This window comes from Rattus rattus, chromosome 8, assembly GCF_011064425.1.
Source record: "Rattus rattus isolate New Zealand chromosome 8, Rrattus_CSIRO_v1, whole genome shotgun sequence".
NCBI classification, from domain to species: Eukaryota; Metazoa; Chordata; class Mammalia; order Rodentia; family Muridae; genus Rattus; species Rattus rattus.
In genome coordinates, this window is record NC_046161.1 from 90,934,275 (window position 1) to 90,944,337 (window position 10,063).

Sequence of the window (10,063 nt, forward strand, 5' to 3'; positions counted from 1 at the left end):
AACTCCCCTGAAAACAAAACAGAAAAAATAAGACAAGCACTAGAATTAATAAATGTTAATTCTAAAAAACAAACAAATAATGCTCTAGTTTACCCAAGATAGTATGCAAACACAGGCTGTGCTTGGTGGGCCAGACCCTTATCCTAATCCTCAGGATGACAGGCAGGCAGACTTCTGAGGTGGACCTGGTTACCAAGTGTTCCAGGTCAGCCAGGGCTATGTAGAGAGACAATATTTCAAAATAAAGAATGTGAGTAGAAAGATGCAAAGGGGAGCTGGAGAGAAGGCTCAGTGGTTAGAGCACTGACTGCTCTTCCAGAGGTCCTGAGTTCAATTCCCAGCAACCACATGGTGGCTCACAACTATCTAACAGGATCCAAAGCCACCTTCTGGTGTGTCTGAAGACAGCAGATTCACATAAATAAGTAAATTTAAAAAGAAGATGCTAAAAAATGTTATTCTTACAACACTGTAAAACCTTGGTAGAATGTATGTTTGGAATTTCTTAGAAACAGAATTTATTTATGCCGGTTGTGGTTGAAATGGATCAAATACATCTCCAGGAAAGAAACTTACCAGAAAACGATTCCTGTAGAGTACCCGGTGACTTTGTAACCTGAATGACCCGCGTGTGCTGTCTGTTTTCACAAAGGCATGGGCAGAGACAAGTTGAGTCTTTTATGTTCTAGCCAGGTGATGGGCAATCTGAGACTGTAGCGGGTTCACATTCTAAGGAATAAACCATACCGCTATCTCCAACCAGAAGGCTACAGGAGGGAGCAGACATTCCAGGACTTGGCCTCCTTCCTGTGGTCCCGTCCCCGACATCCATGGTGTTGATGTGTCCTTGGTGTCGATGTGTCCTTATTGTCTGCACTGCCCCCTCATTCGTGTTTCTTGGAACACCTATGTTTGGACACTCCCCAGGGTGCTTGAGTGGTTAGTGTCCACAGGTGGTATCCTACGTTCCTCCGGGTGCCACCTGGGCTTGGGGCTTAACTCAGAACAAGCAAACCGTCAGGAGTCTGTGCCTGGCGAGCTGTTTATGATGTGTACATGAAGATTTCTTTCTGTAATGGGTTCATGCCCTGTAACAGTTTCAGGAGGAAACCACCTAGCTTTTAAAGCCAGATAATCTCTCTTGTGACATTCCAAAACGTAGAAAAGAATAACTTCTTTTTGTGACGTAAATGTAACACGAATGCCAACTCTGAAATAGATATAAAGAAACATCATTCTCACAAACTATCAACCAGCGTCGGGGCTGGAGAGTCGGCTCAGTCCCATTGAGCCAGAAGACCTAGGTTCCATTCCAGCGTCCACATGGTGGCTCACAACTGTCTTGGTTCCAGTTCTAGGGGATCTGACACCCTCTTCTGGTCCCCTTGGGAATCATTCTTACACATGGCACACAGATATGCATGCAAACATACATGTATGGGTATATATATAATTAAAAATTTTTATAAACATAGTGCATTTAAAGTTGATGTGGCATGAGCCGAACAGTCGAGATGGTTCAGTACTCTGAGGACCATTCATCCAATGGAGATGATTGATGTAAGAGCAGACATGACGGTTTCCATAGGTGAAGAAGATTAAGACCTACCGTCTAGCTTGCTGCGGAAATGTAAGCATTTATCAAAGCCAAGGGTCAAGATGGACACCTGCCTCCACTGCAGTCCACATGTATGGAAAGAACCAAGCAAAGCAGACAAAAGAACACTCTGAGAGCCATCTGCATATGGATGCTGAGGAGATCTGCACGTGGATGCCCTGGTAGTTCACAAAATCCAGACTAAAGTCAATATATGCATTACTATACTTCAGAAAAGTAAGATACAATTTAAGGGGTGAGGGCTGGGGGGCTAGCATGCTGTTAATCCCTAGAAAGGCATACACTGGGCACTGCGTAAACTCCAGCACTTGGCAGGTGGAGGTGGGAGAATCAGGAATTCTGGGATACAAGGTACCTTCTCTCTAATCATCGTCGTCATCGTCATCGTCGTCGTCGATATCAATAATACAGATTTTAAAAAATGTCCAAAAGTTGTAGGGAAAAAAACTTAGAAAAACACCTTGCTCAAGGTATTTGCAGATGTGTGGTCATGTGCCTAGAGATAAAGATGTTGGCACACTGAGCAGAACAAAGCCTATACAGTTTAAATTGTATCATTAGACTACAATTCTTGATACTCTACATTATTAAAACGGCAAATTTAATTCTAGGAAATATACTAGCTTTATAAACAAATCGGTTTTAGCTTTGTTACCAAGCCCTTTTAAAATACTGCATGACAGGCTTGGAGAGGTAGTCAGTGGTCAAGGGCACTTGCTCTTCTTGCCGAGGTCCAAGGTTTGATTCCCAGCACCCTCATGGTGACTCACAACTGTATATACAGTTCCAGAGTATCTTTTTTTTTTTATTCCCCTTTTAACACCCACGACACAGTGTTCATTCTAACAATTCTATTCCTTTAGAACATATCTATTAATATGAGCACATTAACAAGTTCTAAAAGTAATACAATTTTTACTAGTAGGACTCTCTCTCTCTCCATTTTCTATCTGCTTCTGTTATCTTTCAACATAGCCTTTAAAGCGATACCAATGTTTTCCGTCTTCCCTATAAGGGAGAGAAAAATCTCTCATTCATGCAAAAGTGAAGCTCAGGAGATACTATGCTTCTTTTTTTTTTTTTTTATTAACTTGAGTATTTCTTATATACATTTCGAGTGTTATTCCCTTTCCCGGTTTCCGGGCAAACATCCCCCCCTCCCCTTCCTTATGGGTGTTCCCCTCCCAACCCTCCCCCATTGCTGCCCTCTCCCCAACAGTCTAGTTCACTAGGGGTTCAGTCTTAGCAGGACCCAGGGCTTCCCCTTCCACTGGTGCTCTTACTAGGATATTCATTGCAACCCTTACGAGGTCAGAGTCCAGGGTCAGTCCATGTATAGTCTTTGGATAGTGGCTTAGTCCCTGGAAGCTCTGGTTGGTTGGCATTGCTGTACATATGGGGTCTCGAGCTCCTTCAAGCTCTTCCAGTTCTTTCTCTGATTCCTTCAACAGGGGTCCTGTTCTCAGTTCAGTGGTTTCCTGCTGGCATACGCCTCTGTATTTGCTGTATTCTGGCTGTGTCTCTCAGGAGCGATCTGCATTCACATTTTGATCATCCGTCTTGAGTTTCATTTGTTCTAGGCATCTAGTGTAATTCAAGCATTTGGGCTAATAGCCACTTATCAATGAGTACATACCATGTATGTCTTTCTGTGATTGGGATAGCTCACTCAGGATGATAGTTTCAGTTCCAACCATTTGCCTACTAATTTCATAAAGTCATTGTTTTTGATAGCTGAGTAATATTCCATTGTGTAGATGTACCACATTTTCTGTATCCATTCCTCTGTTGAAGGGCATCTGGGCTCTTTCCAGCTTCTGGCTATTATAAATAAGGCTGCGATGAACATAGTGGAGCATGTGTCTTTTTTATATGTTGGGGCATCTTTTGGGTATATGCCCAGGAGAGGTATAGCTGGATCCTCAGGCAGTTCAATGTCCAATTTTCTGAAGTTCCAGAGTATCTTAACTCCTGTTTGCTTCTAAGGGTGTCAGCTCACATGTGGTGGACATACATACATACATGCAGACAAAACTTTTACACATAAAAGTTAATTTAAAAAGATCCACATGAATGTTTCTAAGAGGCCATGAAGGCGATTCTTGTGCATTTCACTGCCTGTCCACTAGGGGGAGCTACTAGGTACCCTCTAATGGTATTTCTGGTCTCTGGAACAAGCCTCTGGCTCCTGCCCGAGTCCCCCTTATTTCTTTCTTAAACCTCTACGCTTTGGCTGCTCTTGATGAAACCGGTGACAGCCAGCCAACCCGTGTATGGAGTCCCACGATCCTAGACGCGTAATCCATACTTTCCTGCTATTGTAGAACCAGCCCCAGCCCCTTGCCAATAGATCACAGAAATGATTCTATGTCTGGATGTTAAAATCTCTGGGTTCGTTTCTCACGGGATTTTGTTTTATTTATTCTTAATGTTTAAAGATTTATTTTTTTATGGCCTCGAGAAAAGGTTCAGCAGTTAAGAGTGCTTGCTGCCCTTGTAGAGCACTGATAAAAAGAATTTTAAAAATTTTTATAAATCGTGTGTATGTGCAGGCATGCGTGCGTGCATATGTGTGCGTGTATTAGAATGTGCATGTAGTGCAGGTGCCCAAGGAGGTCAGAAGTGTCAGATGTCCCCTGGTACTGGAGTTACAGGCAGTTGTGAGTTGCCTGATATGAGTTATAGGAACTGAACTTGGGTCCTCTATACACCTTTTTTTCTTTTCTTTTTTCTTTCTTTTTGGTTTTTCAAGGCAGGGTTTCTCTGTGTAGCACTGACTGTCTTGTCCTGGGACTTACTTTGCTTTGTAGACCAGCCTGGCCCTGAACTCAGCGATCCACCTGCCTCTGCATCCCAAGTGCTAGGATTAAAGAAATTGCCTGGCTCAGAACCTTATTTTTAAATTTAAAAAATGCGGAAAACATTGTATATATTCATCATATATAACATGATTATTTTGAAACACGTATGCTCTCTGAAATAGTTGTATATTAGCTAATTTAAAAATGCATTGCTGGGATTGGGGATTTCTCTCAGTGGTAGAGCACTTGCCTAACAAGGGCAAGGCCCTGGGTTCTGTCCTCAGCTCCGAAAGGGATAACCAAAAGATTCCTTCTAAGTGGTCAGTTTAAAACCAACAAATGCATAAACATCGACTTACTCAAACTCAAAGAGAAAATACCAAGTGAGAGTCAGACTCTGAGGCTGGCTGTCCTGTCCGGGCAGGACCAGAGCTTCCTTAGTCCTTCATCTGGTTCCAGGGGCAAGGAGACTGAAGATGGCACTCATGATGGCTGGGAACACAATCACCTGTGCGCATAGACAAAGGGCAGAGGTGGAGGAGGTTCATGGCTATCGGCTGCCAGGCTTAGGCCTTAGCTCACGGGAGGTCCAGAACTACCACCACTGAGCTCTGGCCGGCACGACTGTAGCTAGAGTCACAGAAACTCTTCTTGGGCGATGTATAAACTGATGACATGACTACTCCCTGGTATGGTTAAGGGAGAGAGAGAGAGAGAGAGAGAGAGAGAGAGAGAGGGAGGGAGAGAGAGAGAGAGAGAGTGAGAGAGAGAGAGGCAGAGAGAGAGAGAGAGAGAGAGAGAGAGACAGAGACAGAGACAGAGAGAGACACAGAGAGAGAGAGACAGAAATAGAGACATGGAGATACAGAGTCAGAGAGAGACAAAGAGAAAGGGAGAGAGAGAAAGAAAAGGGGAGAGAGAACAGCCAGAAGCATTTGACTGAATGAAAAAGCAGCAGCTTGAACATGGCCATCAGACTGGACATGGCTAGGCCTGTCTGCAAGAGAGGGGAGTAGCATAGGGGAAAGAGAAAACATACTGAGACTATCAGGAGCCAGAGCCTAGAGGAGAACAGCGAGAATAGCAGGTTTCTAAGTAGCTGGGGAGAGGGAAGCCTGTGAGCTGGATTTAGAGCAGGGGAGGAGGTAAGAAGGCCTAGGATGTTATCATGGGCTTTGAAATGTCTAACGGTGCTTGTGATCCTGAGGGGCCTGGAGGCCTGCATGTGCTCTGATATGCTGATAGATGCCCAGCTTTAAACGTTCCTGAGAAATGCTGGCTTTTACCTATCCACCAGAAATCCACCTATAGTCCAAGTTTTGACTCCAAGTTTTGGATATTTGGATTGCCTTTTGGAGTTTGGGGATTAGGGTGTTTCCTTTGACCCTAACAGGAGAGAGCTGAAGAATTTCCTTGTTCAGAGAATTTCTGCCTACACACTGATAACTTTGTTTTTCTTTTTCTAAAAGGGCACAGAGACCTCTAGACTCTTCTATGTCTGAACCAGGTTGGAGCCAGCTGGAACCTATTGGAAAGATCTCTTCTAAGATGAGCAGGTGTATACCCTCCCCCTGAGACTCGCCAGACCAATCAGTCCTTACCAATGTGTCCATTGGCTCTCTCTCCAACAGGACTAGACCAATGCCAGCTCTGCAGAGAGAGAGAGAGAGAGAGAGAGAGAGAGAGAGAGAGAGAGAGAGAGAGAGAGAGAGAGAGAGAGAGAGAGAGAATGAATGAATGAATTTAGAGGGGCCCAAGGGTTTCCTTCTTCATTCAGGGCCAATATAAACTATCTCTCGAAGACTGAGACACAGGAGAATTCTCTTTACAATGTACTCTTTCACCAAGAATCCAAGAGTCCAATCTCAACTCCAGTCCTTGGGGCCTTTTTAAGACACAGATTTCTCAGACAGGCAAGTAGGTCAAAGGGGGAGGGGTGCAAAATGAGTCCCAGAGCTAGCGTCTCAGTCTTCTGTAACAGTGCCTTTGTGGCGGAGAAGAGGCATCCACCCCCAAACCCCAAGTTTGTACGGGAAGATGTGGCAAAGTGGCTGTACCACTTCCGGAAGTCACTTAATGCTTCTCTTACGAGTGTCCCCTACCCTGATTGTTTGTCAAGTTCTCTGGTGTAGGCAGGGATTGTTCTAACTGGAAGAGTTGCTGTTCTGGGAGTTCGGCGAATCCTGGTCATGGATGGTTTTCAGCAGTAGGCACGCAGGTAGGCATCGGTGGCGCTGGAAGTACCCTAGCTCCTGAAAGGCTGGTCAGAAAGCCCTTCCTCTTCAAAGCCACTCCAGGGGCTTTGGTGGCTGCACTGCTGGTACTTCAGAGGTCTTTGTCTCCTCAAGGGACGGCAGAACCACATTGGTTGCTGTTGGAGCTGAACGTAAGGTGGGGAAGGAGGTAGCGAATAGTTTATTAAAACCCCGAAGCAACATGGCAATGCGGAGTTAAGTGAGGGCTTCCCCTTAGGCAATCTCATGTGTCCCTGGGAAGCTGGGAAGATGGTGGTGATGGGAACACACCAGCCAGAACCACTGGAGTTCATAGCAGTAATTGTGCTACTAAAACTGTTCCGTGTCTGTGTCACAGATGTAGCCTGGACTGCCGGTATCCACACAGGCTTCCTTATCAAATTAGCAGCAAACACCAAGATCTTGGAGATTTAAAGGGATAGAGAGTTAAAGGACCAGTGTCTGCCTGCTGCACAGGTTCAGCCCTGATGGACAGGGACCTGGAGGAGCAGGAGTGCCATGCCCTGCAGGAACTTCCTCTTGTCCACCCCCACCTGCGCTTCTTCTCTCTTCTTCCTCCTGTTTTCTTCTTGTGTTCTATTTTTAACATCCCGAGTACCCTCCACACGGCTTTCCACAATGAATGGACTGATTTACGTCCCAGCCAACAGAGAGAGGGTCTGTTTTCTCTACCTTTACCGATGTTCACAATCTTCGTTCTTAGAAAAGAGGATCTCACTTTGTTTCCCCAGCTGTCCTTGAATGCGTGGCGGTCCTCCTATCTGTCTCTGGAGAGTTGAGATTACAGGCATAAACCACGAGACCTGGCATTTTATGAATATCCTTTTTAATAATAGCTATTGTAGCAGGAGTGCCCCGATAATGGTGTGGACCCGGATTTACATATCTCTTAGTCATTTAGTCCTCTCAGAAAAGTCTGTTAAGGGTCAGTAGAAGGCAGCATGTGCTCTTAATGGGGGAACCATCTTTCCAGCCCCTCAGGGCAACCTTTTTTTTTTTTAATTTCACCCCTCCCCGCTCAGGGCAACCTTTAATGAGCCCTCCTGTGACATTGATTCTGTTAATATATTTAAAGCTATTTGGAGGTTTTTGTTTTTTTTTTTTTTTTTAAATCTTGGAATGCCTATTGATAGCTTTTACCTGATTTCCTACTAGGTTAAACTTTAATTTCCTATTGATTTGCCAGAGTTTTCATATAATAAGACATTTATAAATTTGCTCTTTGATTATCTCTTACATTTTTGATTGATAGAATGTTGGGATAACATTAAAACTAAATCTATTTTTTTTTTAAAACGGTATAAAGACATTCTTTATAGAACACAGGAAACTGACAAGAGCAAAATAGCAAAGTCCTATCGATGTTTTGATAGGTTTCCTTTTGTGTGCATTCTCTCTCACTTGTAAGGAAGCTGTAATTACTGGGACGTTGGGCTGTCTTCTTATAAAAGAAAATCTTATAACGAAACACTAATACACAATCAAATTATACCCCAGATTGAATACCTGGTTTAATGAACTATTGTAATATGAACACCCCTGTCATTAGGACTCAGGCGACCCCGGATGTCTGGAAGTCTGCCAGCCATTCCAGCAGTCTCTCCAAGTGCTACCTCATCCTTCCCTCCTCCCAAAGGATCCTCCACCCCATCCCGAAGAACAACCACTTCCTGTGCTTCTTTGTCACTTCTCTCCTTTGTGCAATCCTAGATAAGCGGACTAGTTCATTGAAATACTGCCATGCCCTTCAAATATCTTTCAACCTTCAGGGTTCCTCTCTTGCTACTGTTGATTTGTTTTGTTTGTGTAAAAAAGCATTTTCCCCAGATAAAGAGTCTAGGACTTTATCTTCTATATTTCCTACAAACTGCGATCTGAGGTTTCCTTATGTGAAAGGTAAATCCCTTTAAAAATAACTAATAGTGGTCCTATGTCCCTCCACCAGGAGGCAAAAAGCATCTGATTTCTGAGGGGTGTGTGTGTGTGTGTGTGTGTGTGTGTGTGTGTGTGTGTGTGTGTGATGATTCCCCATTGTTCAGATCCATTGATTTATTGGGACTTGCAAATTAGTAATATTCTAATCAACCATATGTTGTTGTTTTTTTTTTTTTTTTTTTTTTTTTTTTGAGATGGGATTTCTCTGTGTAGCCCTGACTGCCATGGAACTTACTCTGTAGACCAGGCTGTCCTTGAACTCAGAGATTTGCCCGCCTCTGCCTCCTGAGTGCTGAAATATTACTTTTCTATTCAGAAATGGCATACTTTTTATATTGGAGGTTAATATTTGCTTTTTAAACCAGTTTTTTAAGGTACAACTAGGCTTCCCCGTTCAACTCAAAACTAGTCCATTAGTTTTAAAAAATCCTTATGGAGGGCCATGTTGCACGCCTCTGCTCCCAGAACTCAGGAAGCACAGGCAGGTAGACTTCAATGAGTTCAAGGCCAGCCTGGTGTTCATAGTGAGTTTCAGGTCAGCTAAAACTACTGTGAGACCGAGTCTCGAAATGAAATGAAGCAAAGAAACCCTTGTCTATGATTTTAAGATATTCGAAGACCAGTAGACGCCTCATTCAATTGTGCACCTTTTAAAGCCGAGCGTCTTGCTCTGCTTACATGATGATTCCTGGGTGTTAGGTAAGGTGTCACAAGCTTTCTCGCCTTTTTGTCTGAAGTTACACTGCAGGCTGCAGTTGGTGTCCCTGCGCCCGGCCTGGTATTTCTCATGTAAATTCAGGAGTACAGGGTTTCATTTAGCCTCATTCAGATCACCTCAGAGTTTCTATCTTTCAAACTACCAATCCTGATTTTTCAAGTACCTGGAAAATGACAGCGGTAGAGGACCCCTGAGTACCCGACGTGCTTTAGCCCACAGTACTCAGAGAAACCTCAGAATAATGCAACTGCTCATAGCGAATTTTCCTTCTCTCTATTTTGGTATTTTGCTTATTGTTATTTTTTTTGACATGCAAATGGATTTGGTATGTATAGTGAGTGATAGCGGGTGAGCATTTAGTATAACCCTTAGCTTCTTTCATATTTATTGTTATTTTCCCTTTCTTCCTTTTCTAGCTTCTTTTGAATAATAATTTTTTTTTTATTATCATTCATCCTCCACATCCTTTCTAGCTCTGTGTGATCTTAGTGAGTTCTTCAGGGACTGCAGTGTATGTTGTTAAATTATAATCGTACGGCCTCTTTCTAGGCAATAATACGTCATACACAGCATAGGAGTGCAGCAGTAGAATATCTGCATTGCTACCCTGCGGGGCCTTATTCCGCTCACTCCTGTCTTTCTTTCACTCAGCATCTTGCTTTGCAGTGCAGGTTGGCCTCAAACTCCCAACACGACTGTGCTTCCGGCTCCCCAGTGCTGAGATTACAGGAACGCA